Raw genomic sequence first — 14,904 nt, 5'->3', positions numbered from 1 at the left:
TCAGCTCCTCTTCCAGCTCTTTCTGTGCTGTACTTTAATTCATGATTTTTATGTATGTCTATCCCACAGATCTTCTGGACCCCTATTCAGCTTCCCCCTCAAGACTACTATGAAGCCAGAACAGGAGATAAGTGTTAAATAAATGTGCAGGACTTAAAGGGTTCCTTAACTTAGGAACATAGAACATAGAATTTAGGGCTATAGGACACAGTCACATGTGTGGGGTTTCTAAGTCTTTAGACACAGTTTCTTGGCCCCTGGGGTGAACTTTACTCCTTGTAGGAGAAAGGGGTTCTTTTCAGGATTCATGAATGAAAAGCAACTAACTAAATGTGTCATGAAATATTCTCATTGTTGGATTAATTTCAACACATAAAACTAAGTGCTTTGGAGACCTAATTAGATTCTGAGCTTTTAGAATAATAAAGCCCAATCTGAGATCATTTGAGGGTTTCCTTCATTCCCAATGTGCTCTGATTCGGGAAGAAAAGAGAGTCAGTACCCTTCTGCTGCCACAGCCCAGAGGGGGAATGGGCAGCTTGGCAGATGGCAGCAATGCCTTCTTAAACTGTGGGTCATCGTGGAGCTGCCCACACACATTGCTAGGCGTTTTAATGAAACCATTTAATTGACGCAGACATAGGTGAATATATGGGTAACCTTCTCCTGAGAGAGGAACTCACATGGAGCATGGACCCTCCTGGGCATGTGCTAAGTGGTTTTTCAGGGAAACTGCTTTTACCAACACCGGGAAAGAGAGAGTTGGAATACTGAGAAGGAGCTTCATGGTCCTCTGTGGGGAGCCAGAGACAGGCCAGCTTTTCCTGGACAGGACAGCAAGACAAATAGCAGGGAGCCAGAGACTGGAGGTGGCCCCCGGTGGCTTTATTAAAGGTCAATCATTTGGACTGAATGATTCACTCAGCATAAGTATTTGAGTCCCTACTTCATGTTAAATATTAAAAGTATTTTTTCTACATTGTTCCATTTAATTTCATTTATCTAGGCAATAACTTTCTGGGTTCTGTCTTCCCATTATTTCCTATACACAGAGCTTTTAAGGGAGCTCAGCCCCAAATCACACAGTCTGAACTGAGCAGGCTTCAAACCATGGTTGTCTGCATTTAATTTGAGCTCTGCTTACTAGTGTTAACCCAACATCTGGAGCACATAAGGCCCCACCTCAAAGAATGCTGGGAATTCCAGACATGTGAGTCCTGGTCCTTCCTCTGCCTCTCAACTGGCTTTTGACCTTGCAGTGGCCCTCAGTTTGTGCTATCTGTGGGTTATGGCCAGATGGGTGCCCAGGTCTTAGAGAATTAGCTTGGCCTGGTGCCCTTGGCTATAGACTAGTGCATTTCTTGCATCACTACTCATAGTTCTAGAGATTGCAGGGAAGTAGTGATTAAATACTTTCCCTCTGCGCTTGAGGCAGCTCATACACCTATATACCCACATATATAGCTCATGGTGTCTGGTCATGTGCCTGAGGGCTTGTCCCAGTACCATTGAGGGACATCTCTTTCTTCCATCCTCTGGTTTCCCCCAAATATCATCCTTTTTCTTGTGACCTGGAATGCTGATAAGCCCTCTTGAGTTTCTGATGGGGAGATGGTTGACACAGTGAGGCATTTCTCAGACTGTCTCATAAACAAGAGCAAACACAAGTTGTGCCCACTTTTGTCCATTCCTCTGTGCCCTTAAGTTTTCTAGGGGGAACTAGGGCCATGTGGAATGGAACAATATAGCAATGACAGAGATGGTCAAGAGAGGTGTGTACTAAAGAGATTGAGAGATCGCCCAGGATATTTCAGGTCATTTCTTATGGATTATCTGTTTACTCTTTCTATTTTACTCCCTTCTTGCATCTGGGAAGGTGTATTCATGCCTATTGCTGGGTTTAGGGAGAACAGTCAGAGCCAACACTGAACCCAACACTCAGCACTTCAGCCCAGGATATAAGGCTGAGCCCACCAAGCAGAGATATCTACAGTTTCCCCCCCAGAAAGCCAAAGGACATTCATTTATCATGTAGCACATTTGTTTCCAGCATCTGCTCTATGTCAGCTTCTGTGCTGTGCTCTGAGAACTGCAGCAAAGAATACAACTCACATGGTCACTGCTCACAGAACTCACAATGTTGTACTAGAAAACATTGATGAAAAATGATACCAATAATTGAAACAAATTGCAGGAGGTGCTGCATGTGCCAGCTCCAGACTTTTCATCCCTTTCTTGGATGGAGCTTGATCAAATGTGAGGTCACTGTGGCTGGTGCAGTGAGAGAACTTGGAGGTGAAATACAGCCCCAAATCTCTTCTCACCCTCCCTCTGAGGTGACATATGAGCAAGTGGACAGGAAATTGAAAGGAAGAAGATGCTACATATAAACACACACACACACACACACACACACACACACACACACACACAGAGAGAGAGAGAGAGAGCTTGAAGTTTGAAGGTGTTACTGCAATGAATGGGCAAACCATATTCTGTCAATTTCATCTCTTCCACATCACTGATGTTGGTTGCCTTGACCTTGTCTCAATTCAAAATTTCAGCACTTTCTCCCGGATTACTGTGGCAATGCTTTCCTTCATCCTTTCTCCTCCATCCATAAACCTCAGCAGACAACCTCTCTGACTATACTAGTGTTTTCAGCCTCTATGCTGATTATGCTTTGGTCTTACTTAGGGTTGGTCTTGGACATGGTAGCATCTACATTGTAGGATTTTGCACATCACTATCAGTTAGGACAATAAAATGTGTTCAAAGATTGCCAAATATCTCTCAGGCGGCAAAAATCACCCCTGGTTGAGAACCATGGGCTTAGGGAAATTATGGCTTGCACTTGACATTCAAGGCTCTCCATGATCGGCTTCTAAAGTGTCTTTCAGAATGCACTTCCTCTAGCGTTGACCTTGCTTGCCATCACATAGCCATGACCAAGTATACAAGACTGCCTGACAGTGCTTACTCTTTTCTCTGCCTCTAATCATTTTGTTATCTTTGCTTGGCATATCCTTCCCCTTTCTCTATTAAAAAATCTACATGTGCCACATGGTTCATATCAAAAGCTTTTCCAGATATCTGAATTGTGGTTTTCTTGACTGCCAAATAAGGATAAAAGCTTTTCCCCATGAACTGCATGAAACATAAAATGTCAGAGCTGTAGAACAGAGTAACTCGTGGATGCTGTCTTTCAGGGAGACAGAAAGAGCTGCAGAGACCCGGAGTGTATTGCAGAAATAACAGCCTAAAAGAAATGAGGTGGGCCTAAAATCAGGCAAACAAAATTTCTAGCTCAATATTCCAACCTAGGTTTTGCATGTGAAGGACCCTTCTAATCAACAGGAGAGTTAGCTGTGTGGCTATGAGCAGGTCACACAATGCCTCTGCACCCCAAAGCTTCTCTTTGTAAGATGAGGGCTCAGATGTTCTTTAAGGATCTTTCTATTCTTTTCTGTGCCTATTTTTTGAGAAAAGATAATCATTCAAACACAAAGCATTCTTATTACTAGTGCTTACCCAATCCACCCCACTGTGGGGGCTCCACATTTCTGTCCTTGCTACATGCAGTCAACACTGAACCTGAGTGAAACTTCCAAAAGGTTAACATAATGGTTTCACTCATCATAACAACGCTCTGCATCGTGCCTTGGATCACTTCCTGGCATCATTTTTCAAATTCAAACATGAACCAAAAATGACAAATGATTCTTGTAATGCGCTTTTTGACACAAATCATTTCTGATTGCTCAAGACCCCAGACAACCTTGAGCATGCAGAATCAAGACAAAAGGGAGAAGCCTTGGAAAACGAACAGCTTCAACTTCTGGCTGACAAGAACCCTCTGCTCATGAGGCAGCAGCAGTGCATGCTGATTGCCAAACAGAGCATTTTGGAAATGAGGTGACTCTGATGAGGATGGTTTGCGATGGTGATGTGTGTCATATAACAACATTTTAAGCGGTCTTTGAAGAGTTTTCAGATGCTGGCTAAAATGATTCACATGTTCCAGATCATAGTCTGTGAGGCAACTTTGACACATAATGCCTTACTTCATCCTTCCAACAAGATCGGTACTTACTGTTGTCTTCTTTCTGCACAGGAAGCCTTAGGGATTCCAGAGTGTTGCCAAAGAGCTATGAGATTAGAGCTGGAATGGGATCCTTTGGCTCCAAAGCCAGTGTGCTCTACCTTGAGGGGCACCCTCTAAGATGTAAATCTCTTTCAAAGTGCTTGTTTTATCTGGTCTCATTTTCTGTAGATTGTTGATGAAAGCAAAGGATGGAGGGAGGAAGTGTGTGCTGACATGAGATAGGCTTGAGTGGAAAAGGTTGGGATGGGTGATCATATCAAATATTCTTCCTGGTTCAAATGTATTGACAATGGCAGACACTGGATCAAGTGTATTACAAATATTATCCTTCCCTTCCCTTCCCTTCCCTTCCCTTCCCTTCCCTTCCCTTCCCTTCCCTTCCCTTCCCTTCCCTTCCTTTCCCTTCCCTTCCTTTAATGTTTTCTTTACAATACAAGAGCCCTATAAGTATTAGCATTATTCCCATTTTGTGGAGAAAAAACAGACTTAGCCTCAGCATAGTCAAGGGACTTGCCCAAGGCAAAGCCAGCATCATGGACTGAGGTACAGATGAATGACTGAACACCAAGAATTCATTTTTCCATTTAAATATGAAGCTGTTGCTGGGAAACAGTTGCCAAGCCAAGCACTGTTTGTTTTCAGGTCCCCTGAACTGCAAGGTCACACTGTCTAGTTGTTACCAAGGAATATCATAGGAATAAAAATGTCACTTGTTGGAAGAAGTAATTCTGAGGAAGCTGGCATGCTTCCTTTTCTCTCTCTTTCTCTTCCTGGCAGTGGACGTCAACCCCTAGACTGGCTTCAGAAGGTGTTCGTCATGTGTGGAAGAAGATAGTATGCATCAGGGAGTATCCCACGTCTGCTGCAGCTCCCCACACCCTGCCAACTGTGCTTTACATCAAATAGACATAGACTTATGCTAAGTGAAGATGTCGAGATTTCAGGAGTTGCTTGGTATAACATCTGGCATTACCCTAATATGGAGTCTTGTTCCAGATGTGAGTGCTCCTAACTACTGGGGTCATGGAATAGTTTAGAGTTATGCAAATTGTGGAATATTTTCTCTTTATTCCCAAACGTACATGACAAATCTTGGTGATAGTGTTTCTCTCTGATAAGTTTAGATAATAATTTGGGGATGAAAGTTTCCTTAAATTATTATCTAACCCTTTTTAAAACTGGCTATTTTCAGTTTTTCCACCATAGTAAATGACATTAGTGTGTATGCAGTGGCATGACAGTCACTCTGGATTTCTGTCTTTCCTTTGCCAATCACTTTCTAACTTTCAGTGTGTCCTATAGGGTCAGCACTGAAAATCAATACAATGGCTTGCTGGAACCAATTCATAGCAACTTATGCAAGCCCTGTGCAAATTGTCAGAAATGTGACAAGCTACCAGATTTCATGTAGAGAGCTTAGATCAGTCTATGTTGGAACCATTTGTACCATGGAAATTGGCAGATGCTACTAGCCCGGATTCTGCTGTTCCTGTGGAGCTGGTTGTTAAAAGGCCCACATACAACTGAACATATTCCAAATTTCACCTTTTCTTACTACTTGTATTGCCACCATCTAGGTCAAAGCCACTAGCATCTTGCTTGTAATGTGAATACTATTGTAGTGGGTTCCCATTGGGTCTTCCTGGTAAGCTAGCACAGTTAATTTCCTGTATAGTAACCATGTGATCTTTTAAAGATGTAAGTGAAATCACATCAGTCCCATCACTGAATTTCTCTGGAGCTTCCCTTTGCCTTTATAGTGAAATTTAAAAAATTTTTGACAGTTTACAAGGTCCTACTTAATATGGAACCTGCCTACCTTTATTACACAACTTCCACCACTCTCCCAGTCAGCTGTGGGGATCTTATTTTTGCTTTATAAACATGAGCTTTTTCTGGTCTCAAGGTTTTTGTGTTAGCCCATCCCTCTGCCCCAAATGTCTCTTTCCTTTGACCTTTATACAGTTTACCCTTTCAGATCATGTCCCTCTCTCCTGATGGATCACATTATGAAGTCCTTTCTCGCTCTGTTATAGCTACTTCCCATCTGCCATGGAATGACTTCTCCTTAAAATGGCATTATGCTCTTGTTTACCTGTTTATACATGCAATCTATTTTTTATATGCAGGAGCTCCTTGAAGATGAGTCCCTCACTTTGCTTACTGAGTGGCATCTGGCCCCAGCAAATGCTTAAAGTACATATCGCTAAATGGACAAAAACATACCTGATCATTGATATGACACAATTCAAGGTAGGTGAATCGAGTCAGCAGGTGTTAGATCATAAAGTGGGCTGTAGTTTCAGGAGACAGGGCCCAGCAGGACATTTAGATGATAGATTGGCTGACTATGTCCAAAGAGCAAGGAATGAAGCAGAGAACCAAGGGAGGAGCACAAACAGAGTAGAAAGTTCTATGGAAACCTGGAAGAAAAGTGAAAATGGAATGTCTTGTGAACACTAGACAATGAAAAGCCAGAGCAAGCGGGTCCAGGAAGGTTAAGGGGAGCAAAATCTGATTTACCTCGTGCCTCTATTTTAAGGCATCAGAGAGGCAGCCAGTGCTTCCTTATCTATGACTTTCTAGCTCTGTGAATTTGGGAAAAGTACTTAACCTCTTTGAACCTCAGATTTTTTTCTTATCCCTGAGGACAAGAATTAATGATATCCTCTTATGGCTGCTGTGAGCATTAAAAGAATGGGTGAATGAAAACTTCCAGCAGAAAGTTGCCTTGCAACAAATGTTCGATAAATGCTGAGTAACTGCTAATTTCCATATCCTTTCAACATTGCGGCGTATAAAATGATCACTCCTTTTATTATCTATAGTATTCAGTTGAACCTTAGAACTAGGAAATGCAGAATGTTGAATATCAAATGGACTTAAGAGATGAAAATAATGGATAGATAGGTCTCATTTTATGACCCAACAGGCAGATCTAGGGTGGATAATGAGAACAGGTCAGGAGGTGCTGAAATCTCCATGCAGACATCCCAGATGGAAGGATCTAAGGATGGTCCTCATTAATCATGGTTCCCCAAATGGAATCCCAAATTAGTTCTCTAAAATAAAATATTTTCTCTTGAGATCATTTCTACTAGACTTGTGGAATGAAGGAGAAAACCAAGTCTTAGGCAGATGGCATAATCACCAAGGTTGTGCTGCCTATGCCTGGAAAGACCCTGTAAGAACCTAACTCCCCGATTCAGAGTCTAGCATTGTCTCTATCTACCTTATACTCTGTTTCAGTTCATATGTAAAAGTCCTTTTCCCCAAGGGGCCATTAGGGGATCCACAGCATAATGTATCCCTTTTCTTTGCATAGCCACATAGTATGTGTTCTACCAGTGCCTATGGATTAGAATTAAATCTTAGGTCAGGATTTTTCTGTAAGATAGCTCTACAATTTCTTTGGAAGAAGGGCACATAGATGGAGATACCTGGAGGATGCGGTTGATTTATAAACAGGATTGTGGAATTCATTTCTAGTAATGAATTCTCATTGGGAAAAGGGATGACAGTCTCTCACATCTAAAAGGTGGGTTTTTTTTGGCTTATAGAGTTTAGTCAGACCCTTGTTTCAACAAACCAACCTGTGAGCAGACATAGAAGAGAATTCTGTCCCAGTTTGGAGATGAAGAGACTGAGACACAGGCAGAAGAAGTGACCATGACTATTTCTGATGAGTTCTGTGACCTAAAGCCAGAGTCAGAGAAGAGGTGGCTATTGGTCACTGTTGTACATACACCTGTCACCTGGAGATGTAGCCCGCGGTACCATCAAAAAGGTTAATTCCTTTTCAGACACCCAGCAGGTGCCTTGCATTTTAATAGGCCCTGGACACTCACTGCCTGCAAAGAGGTCAGGTTTCTAAATGGACTGCCAGATGGAGAGGCCTTCTGGATTTTCCCTGGGGCCAGGCAAGGCTGCTCTTGCCATTAGCTCCTATTCTTTTCTCCCTAGAATAGTTCCAGTGTCTTTGGTGCTAAAAGCTTACTCCTCCTGGGTCCCCTGTAGGGGTTTCCAGCTGGATTCTGAAGTGGAGGGAGGGGCGGTTGGAAGCACAGGCAGGACAGCTCTACCTGTTAACATTTTAAGGCCCAAATGCAGATTATTTGTCATTTGCCAAGCTCTTTAATTTGCAGCACCTTGCAGAAGCAGAAGAGGACAAGTAATGTATAGGGTATATTCAAAAATAGCAAAAATTCAGCCCTTGAGGCTGTAAGACTTGAGAACTACCTTTACAACTGTCTTCTGCTGGGTTCTCATAGGGATCCCACTGACCCCACTGGACTGAAACAAGTACGTCCTGGGGGCTGGGTGTGCCAGGCATGGGGCCTATTCTGCAGGAGCCAAAGAGACATTCAAGACGGCAGGCGCATATGCACCAATTATACAAAGGATGGCGGCTATCATACAGCGTGAGACCCATATGGTGCCATGGTCAAGAGTGACTGGAAAATTCCCTTGAGGAGGTGGTATCCAAGCTCAAAAGCTATTAGCTAGATGAGGGGGCAAAGAGAAGAGACTCTGGGCCTAAAACTGAAGGAGTTCAGAACTTAAGTTATTTGGCCGGGGCCCATTACAAAGTACCACAGATTGGGTGCCTTGAGCAACAGCAATTCCTCATCTGGCAATTCTCAAACATGGAAATCCAAGATGGAGATGTTGATCAAGTTGGTTCCTTCTGCAGCTCTGAGTATACCTATTCTGGGCCTTTTCCCAGCTTTGGTAATCTCAAACACTCCTGGCCTACTGGGCAGTATTCTTCTGCGTTTTCACATCAACTGTTCTCTGTATGTGTCTGTCTCTGAGTCCCTATTTCCATCTTTTTTTTTTTTTTTTTTTTTTGGAACATCAGTCATATTGGACAGGACCTCACCCTAATGACCTTATCTTAATGTGATTATCTGCTAAGACTGTTTCCAAGCAAAGTTACATTCACAGGTTGTACGGGTTAGGGCATCAGTAACTTTTGAGGGTCACAATTCAATTCTTAATAGTACTCAAAGAACTAAAGATGGCATAGATTGGAGGGAAGAAGAAGAGCAAAAATAAGGCTATTTGGCCTACCAGGGCCTTTTTGGAATGGGGTTGGAAGCCATAGTGAAGACTTGGTAATTTACTGTAAGAGTGAGGAGTTAATCACTCCTTCCCATTCTTGCAACCATGAAAAATTTCTCAGGAGCACTTGCTAGAGGGGTGTTGTACATATTAAAGCCAGCAACCACATCTTACTCCCTGAAATCCTCAGCAGAGATCAGTACTAGGATATGCTTCATTAATGCTTATTAGTTGAACACATTTATTGTATTAGCTGAGTGTAAAATTGTCTATTCATGTATGTGTGCTTTTCAGACATTTCACATCATTGTTGGCATCCCTTTTGTACATCTTTATGTGTAATCTTGAGGTTTTAGATTGGAATGTTTATTTCATGCACTTAAAAGCAGAATCCTTCCTTATGTTCTCTCAGACTGTATCTTATACTATGTGGTTTGCGAAACAAATGTGACTGGGTGTTTTGTTACTTTTTCTTAGAGAAAAAAATCAATAAATTATTTGTGTGCTTTTAATGTGGAGGGAAGTACTTGAATTGGTTTTGCCATCCTAGTGTTGACAAGTTTAACACTTAAATTCAGGCTTATCCAACCCCAACATTGTTAGAGATAGTAAAAGTTTAATGATCTACTTCTAGAATTTAAGATTTGTCTAGTCTCTCTCATTCTTTCTCTCGTTTAAAGTTTATTCATACAGGTTTGTTCCAAGAGAAGTAGTCTCTGGGGTTCTTAAAGACGGAAGATGAGGAACTCCACCACACCTCTCCAAGGCAGAGTGATGGGGTGGCTGATCATCGGTCGACATGTGAAAGAAGGAACAAATTACTATATCAGAACATCCAAGGGGAAAGGGATCCAAAGGATATGTCCACCTGATAACTCATTTTACATGTGGAAAGGAACCCAAGAGTCACCTGAGGCCAGAAAGGGACACAGGAAGCAAAATGCAAGCCATTACTGCAAAGTATATCATGATCTACAGTCAGATGAGGACTGTGTCGTCAAGATTGCCTCTTTCTCAGGGATTTGAAGATTTCTGGTTCCCTGAGGAAGAATGATGGGAAGGGGTGAACAGCCTTCAGAACTTCCCAGAACTTCTGTTCCTATAGAAATAACAAATACAAAGTAGTTTGGTCCCAAATCATAGCATATTACAATCTTGAATCTCTCTCTAGGCTTTCACTTTGATGCTAGGGGCTCCAAAGCGAGTATGCTTTCTTCAGGCAGCAATCTCTAAAGCTCATGATACCCTTAGACACTCAGTCTCCAGGTACCAATGCAAGACATCAGCTCCCAGACACCCCGATCTAGGTTTCTAGGCCCATCCTTCAGTCTACTGGGTGATGAAGACTCCTGACCCAGGATTTAGAATTTGAAGCCAGACTCTGGCCTTTACTAGCTGTGACCTTGGACAGGTCCTCTTTTTTTTTTTTTTTTAATCTCTCTATATCCATTTTCTTGTCAGTTTTATGGAAATTATCAATGTTTCTACTTTACAGTACTCTTACAAAGACTAAGGGAGACCAGTGCATGCAAAATGTTTAAGACTTTCCCTGTTGTATGCTTAAATACTTGATTTATTTTGCTGCATGTCTAGAATAAAATATTAGTGGAAGCAAAAGTCCCATTTAATCATCTGTCTGTGTGCTTGGGACTGTGTTCAGTCTTCTAGGTGTCTTTGGGTCCCCTACACAAAATAACTTTCAGTATCATCTCCCTTCCCCTCAAGTTTTTTTGGAGTGAGCACTTCCTGTGAGCAGCAGGAGTGAAGGCTTGAATGGGCTGCCTGTAAAGGCTCAGGCTGCGTCTCCGGGAGCCCCTCCCTATTTCAGTATTGTTTTGATCAGAATGATGGCTTCAGTCACAAGCAGTTGATTGGCATTTATGATTCTGTCATTACAACAGCTGATTAATTCCTCTATAATGAAACTGCCTGTGGTCACTGGTAGCATGCACATAGCCATGACTAAACATTTATTTGTGGTCAGTGTCTCTGAGTACCTTACTGAAGTTGGTTTTCCCAACACAACCCTCTTAAGCAGGCCTTGTTATTTGCACTCTATATATGGGGAATCCAGGATCAGCTCAGAGAGGTTCGTGCGCTGCCCACCACACCCAGCTCGTAGGAGGATTTGTGCCCATGTCTGCTTCAATCTTTCAGCCACATTTTTAAATAAAATATCAGGTTTCCCAAGGTATGATTTATATTCACTAAGGTTCATACTTTCTTAAGCAGACAGTTCAGTGAGTTTTGACAGTGCATATAGTTATGTTACTGCAATATAAGCAAGCTATAAAACCTCAGTTTAATCCCAGAGGTTTCCTCTTAGTCCTCTGCAGGCAGTCTGCTTCTTCTAACCCCGACCCCAGCCCTGGAGACCATCGATTGTTTCCTGTGCCTTTACTTTTGTCTTTTTTAGAGTGTCCTATAAATGGAACCATGTAGTTTATCATCATTTGGATCTGACTTCTTCCATTTGTCAGATGGCTTTTGAGATTCCTCCAGAAGGTCACAGGTGTGATGTTTGTCCAGGTCTTTTTATTGCTGAGCAGCACTCCATTATTTGAGAAGACCCTACACTCCGTTCACTCACTCACTAATTGAACACTTGTATTATTTCCACTTTAGTGGCTATTAGAAATAAAGTTGCTATAAACATTTATGTACAAGTCTTTATGTATAGACATGTTTTCATTGTCCTTGTGTCAGTATCCATGACAGAACACTCCCGAGTTTCAGGTTAGATGTATGTTTAAGTTCACAGCAGACCCATGCGACAGACCCATTTCCCCAACTCTGTATCTTTTTTGAATTCTCCCTAGAATTGCATGAAAGGCTTTTTTAGCTATATTTAAACATTTTAGACCCAACACCTAGTTTATTCTGAGCTGCTCTGAGCCAAGAGGTTGGGAATAATGAATGCCACATTTCATTGAATCCCAGAAGCTATCAATTTTAAGATTCACCACTATTTTACAAACCATTAAGGAAGAAAAATGTCTAGCAAGCAATGACATAGTCCTTTCTTATCACTTAGGAAAAATAACATTTTGTACTTATTAAAATAACCTACTTTTCACTCTTGCACATATAAAAAGTAGAAAACAAAAATGAAGCCAATGGTTAGGGTACACCTAGAACACATTCACCTGTAGAGCCTCTTTTGCTAACTCTGAGTTTTAACTGTACCTTTGTTTATACCGGTGTCTTCCTGAATGCCTTCAGCCCGTTGATGATACAGCATTTTAAAAAGCATGCTCTGTTATTGTTTCTGGGATTTTCTTTCAAGCAAATCTCAAAGCAGGGAACTTTTTTATTTGACTACAATCACATCTTATGCTGCCCTCAACTCAACTGAATTATGTATCACTGGAGGTTAAGCAGCTTCCATTGAAATTTAGGAAAAAGGTTTTTTTTGTTTTTTTTGCAAACTGGTATATGAAGCTTTAGAGAGAACCCTTTTCAATGGATAAATTAGTCATGCCAGAATCTGCGACTTTAATACTTTGTTCACCTGGTTTTTAAAAAGTGTGACCATTTCTCTTGACTTCAGGATTGTTGGCTCCATGAGTCAAGCAACACACTTAACCCAAGTGGAATCCTGACAGTGTGGATGGTGGGTCACCTGGTCCACATGTACAAAGGCTGTGGCAAATATCCCTGACTTTCTACCTGCCTAGAAGATGCCTTGAAAGACATCTTCATGTGTAGAAGACAGCCTGATCCTTGGTCACTAAAATTAAAAAAAACCTGCTTCTTAAGAGTTAATAAAATTCAGCATATTTGACACCAAATAAGAGTTTCTGTTGTGCTCTATTTTGTTTAATATCTCCCCAATTCACTGACACAGACAACAGAAACCCCTGCTTCTTCTTCAACATGTCTTTCTTCTCCCACCACCTCAATCAGGATGATTTTCCTTCTTTCCATTTCTACCACTTTGTCAATGCCCCATTCATTCTTCTTCCCATTAGCTATTGAAGCTATCTTCCCACTTATTTACTTGCCTTCTAGAAATTTCCTTGCCTTCAGTCAATCCTATTCATTATCCCCAGAGTAATCTTGGCACTACATGAATCTAAACCTGCCATTCTCCTTTTCAAAACACTGTCCTGGATCCCCATTATTTGAAGAAGAAAGTGCAAACTCCTTAGGCAGGCATTAAATTTCTTCTAGGTTCTGAGTCCAACCTATCATTCCGGTGTTATTGCTCACCACTTTCAGCTCCAGGTACATCCAATTATTTTCCTCCAAACAGGCCTTAGACTTTCCCCCTCCAGTATTTTTTCAATCTGAGATCTTGCTTATACTCTGTCTAGAAGTCTTCCTAACTCTTGTTGAAGATTATCCACGTAAGTGAAGGATAATGTTCATTCTGGTCACATTCATATGGTACAGACATTTGTATGGCAAAGTTTTTCTCTTCTCTTCCAATGGCCTATAATGATTTAATAAATGTGTGTCTTTCATATACACATATGTACATATTTATATACATATAACCATATGTACATAATAGATGTACACATACATTCTCTCTATTTGTTTTTTGTCATGTCCCCTACAGAATTTCCTTTGTGTTTACTCACTAGATGCCTTCCTTCATGTTTTCTCAACTCCTATTGTAGCTTCATTTGTACTGTCTTTTGCTGTAAAGTCAAGATAGGCAATCTAGTCCTATTTCAATGATCAAGCTCACTTACACAGTCTGAGAACTGTATCGTTTTGGACATTGTGATAAAACAGACCTGGGACTTGGCATTGAGCATCACTGAGCCAACCTGTAACTCTGTCACCACCTCTATGACTTTAGGTACATAAAATAACATCTCTGACTTGGGTTACCACAAAGCTCCAAAACAATGAGAGTCTCCAGGTACCTTGGAGAAGGCTTCTTTTGGGAAGCCTTCCCCCGCTCCTGGTTTGTGCTTTGTGGCAGACATGACTTGGCAAATTGCTTTCTCTTCTTAAATATTAAGTATCTATAAGTGGGGGACTCGGCCTCAGCTTTTCTTGCATCCTATTATGGTCAGGTGACTAATTTCAATTCTGCAGGATGCTACACTGGGGTCAAGGCTCTTTCTGCAAGTAACTTGTCCAGGGATTCCTTTTTGTGCTGGTTGGGTATAAGCAAAAAGGTCCTAGCCCAATGATTCTGAGGCTCCCTCAGAACCACCTGGAGGGCCAGTGGAACCCCAGTCCCAGTGCCTCTGATCTACTAATGAGGAGTCAGAGAATGCATACTATTAACAAGCTCCATGGTGACCATGGTGCTGGTGGTAGGGGGACCATAGTTTGAGAAACATCACTTTAAGAGATGGCACAGTCCTTCAGAAGATCATTCCATTTCGTCATGGGGCTGGGATCTAGATTCATTGCCTGCTACTGGCTCTTTTTCCTTGGTCGAGACCCAGCTTTGAAATCCCTCACATCATCCCAAGTATCTAATTGCACCTAATCCATCACCCACAGACAGAGACTCTTTGTCTCATGCCGGGCCTCCCTATTCCTGCCACTAACCTGTGGAAAGTCACTTCCTCCTGCAACAGCCGAGAGGCCCCTCAACCTGCTGCCTTTGGTGATGAGGGTTTCTGGCCTCTTCCTGGCTAGAAAAGCTCACTTGTTCTTTCCAAACTAATTACCTTAGAGGCTGCCATAGAAAGATCTTATCTGAGCCTCCTTGCAGGAGGGCAGAGAATGGCAGATCAGGACCTCACCTGCTTTGTTTGTAATTTCTT

The 14,904-nt window shown here is 41.8% G+C and overlaps 1 protein-coding gene and 1 long non-coding RNA gene across 2 annotated transcripts in view; one reads left to right on the top strand and one right to left on the bottom strand.

The window, feature by feature from the left end:
- The window catches only part of Asic2 (acid sensing ion channel subunit 2), a 1,050,952-nt gene that overhangs the window by 486,650 nt on the left and 549,398 nt on the right, over positions 1–14,904 (bottom strand). The gene's annotated exons all lie outside the window — the stretch shown is intronic.
- On the top strand, positions 4,799–12,950 carry LOC106027673 (uncharacterized). Its single transcript, XR_001201246.2, has 3 exons — positions 4,799–5,103; positions 6,235–6,358; positions 9,850–12,950. It is a non-coding gene; the product is annotated as an uncharacterized LOC106027673 (long non-coding RNA).

The sequence above is a fragment of the Cavia porcellus genome, unplaced genomic scaffold, assembly GCF_034190915.1.
Source record: "Cavia porcellus strain 051 isolate PalLab524CR breed Dunkin Hartley unplaced genomic scaffold, mCavPor4.1 scaffold_6, whole genome shotgun sequence".
Lineage (NCBI taxonomy): Eukaryota > Metazoa > Chordata > Mammalia > Rodentia > Caviidae > Cavia > Cavia porcellus.
The sequence above is the reverse complement of the archived record's forward strand: the minus strand, read 5'-3'. Positions and strand labels throughout refer to the sequence as shown.